Source organism: Poromitra crassiceps (genome assembly GCF_964638095.1).
Source record: "Poromitra crassiceps genome assembly, chromosome: 10".
Lineage (NCBI taxonomy): Eukaryota > Metazoa > Chordata > Actinopteri > Beryciformes > Melamphaidae > Poromitra > Poromitra crassiceps.
The window spans coordinates 39,839,393-39,842,019 of record NC_139631.1 but is presented as its reverse complement, the minus strand read 5'-3'; positions in this window follow the sequence as shown (position 1 = coordinate 39,842,019).

Sequence of the window (2,627 nt, the reverse complement as noted above, 5' to 3'; positions counted from 1 at the left end):
TGAGAGATTGTGTCAATTCAAAATGAAATGGTCCACACAGCATTCTATCACAGGCATTGTTCAAGACCAAATCATCGTCTTCATTCATTCTGGATATGATAAACCGACACCGAGTGTTCCTGTGTGCCTAATGAATCCAAATCGTTCATACTAAGTTGGTCAAACAGGCCTAGAAGAATGCAAACATTCACATTATAGTAGCTGTAAAGTCTAGAGTTTTCCTTTCAACACATCAAATGAATATTCAGGACTGTGCATCTGTCCACTGTGATGTGATCATGTGATGTGATGTGATGTGATCATGTGATCTGATGTGATGTGATCTGCATCTGTCTGCTGTGATGGCTCTGTGCTTGGAGGACAATCATGAAAAGCCATCAAGCGTTGTGTTAGTGTTGCTTAACAAAATGATCAGCATCAAAATGTGTATTAGTGATGTTGAACAGAGCACATTTCCGTGACAGAAGTCGTGACCGCGTGGCCTTCAGTTGGTCCTGATGGGAGTGAGCGAGTGAGGAGTCAACCACCGAAAAGGCTTTCATACATATTTGGCAACTCTGAAACTCCTCGGCTTGGCTAACTGTAGTGTAGTGTAGTGTAGTGTTGGCTCGTAGAGCGAGCCCATCTCCTGGTCTCCTGCAACATCATTCAGTCAGGCACTTGATCCGTTACATGAGAGGCATCTGTATTAGGAGTCAGGAAGAGCTGGTGCAAAAAAACGCTGCGTCTGTCTCAACTCCACCGAAGGGAATTCAATTCAAATTAAATTCCATGATCGACAATTCCACCACAGCTGACTTTTCGGTTGCTATTCTGCTAAAGTAGACATCCTCCATGATCGAGTCAGAATGACATCGATGGAACTGGTGGGAATAGCGTGATCCTCCCACGTGCTACGTCCTGCTGCCGGTGAAGCTCCCCGCTGTCGGGTGAAAAGAAGCGGCTGGCAATGTGTCGGAGGAAGCACGGTGTTAGACTACGCCTCTCCCAAGATCGGCAGAGGGTGGAGCAGCGACCGGGGCAGCAGGGGGGGGGGGGCTAAAAGTTAGCTTGGTAAACCAGCCGGTCACGTGAACTCACATTTCATTTGGTTCTTCGTTCCCGTCTGGCCTGAAGCCTTCACCCAGTGTTTTGCAGTGGGCGGCGGTTGGGCGGGTATACTTGCCTTGACAGACAACTCCTTCAGCCAATCAGCGTTGGATCCACTCAAACGTAAATCCACTCGGGAGAACGGCAAAAACATATTTTCCGCCCAGAAACACGGCTGTTGCAATACTCCTGTACTTGTTTAATTGTTGTTATTGAGTCTATTTCTGCAATAACTGCACTTTATGGCTGTTTAAACTAGACGAACGCTGACATTACTCCTCGGGGCGCGGACAGGCAAGGAGGCGGCCATTACTGCTTTGCTAGTGACGTTCCTGATTGGCCGGTTACGATGTCAACTACGAGGCGGGCCGGGTCGCTGATTGGCTCGTCCGCTTTGCAGTTTGTGCAGAAAGCCCTCCCAGAGTCGAGGCCAGACGGTCTGGTGGAACCAGATGAAATGTGAGTTCATATGAGCGGCTGGTTTACCAGGCTAAGAAAAAGCAATAATAATAAAAGAAGAAGAAGAAGAAGAAGAAGAAGAAGAAGAAGAAGAAGAAGAAGAAGAAGAAGAAGAAGAAGAAGAAGAAGAAGAAGAAGAAGAAGAAGAAGAAGAAGAAGAAGAAGAAGAAGAAGAAGAAGAAGAAGAAGAAGAAGAAGAAGAAGAAGAAGAAGAAGAAGGACATGAACGGAAAAAAAACACATCTCCTTTTGCAAAAGAGCAACCTGAAGTCAGTTCTGATGGACTTGGGCCGTTAACAGACTATGCACCCTGATGGTGTGTGTGTGGAGGAAAAACATGCTTGGTGAGGAAAGAGCCAGGTAGAAGGCACTGAGACTAGGTTTCCTCTTCAATGTTGCTCCTATAAAACGTATACTGAAGGCAACGACCATCTGCAGGTTTGGAGTGGAGGTCATGATACTTGGTGGACCAGCAGGGACATTAGCTAGAGTCACTTGTCATGGCTTAGGAGTGCAGTAGACACACAGGTATCGGCCTGACGTCGGCAAGCCCTTCAATACGACGACTGCACTGGAAGGGTGGAGCAGCGTGGTGTGCCCGGCGAGGTGCTGGCCTGCCTTAGTGTTGCTAAATATTGAAAGAAGCGGAGCCCGACTGACTGACTGACTGACTGACTGACATGTAACATGACAGGGTGCTGTTGGGGTTCGGGGGTGGCGCGGCCGCAGTGAGGTATCACAGTTGGAAGAGGGTGAAGTGTAGCGGAGAGCTCAGGACAGGAGGGCCGGCGAGGCTCCGTTTGTGCTGAAGGAGCAGGGTGGAGAGGCGCTGGACGCAGGTCTCAAAGTACTTCTAGATGTTTGTGCTGAAGGAGCAGGGTGGAGAGGCGCCGGACTCAGGTCTCAAAGTACTTCTAGATGTTTGTGCTGAAGGAGCAGGGTGGAGAGGCGCCGGACTCAGGTCTCAAAGTACTTCTAGATGCTTGTGCTGAAGGAGCAGGGTGGAGAGGCGCTGGACTCAGGTCTCAAAGTACTTCTAGATGTTTGTGCTGAAGGAGCAGGGTGGAGAGGCGCTGGAC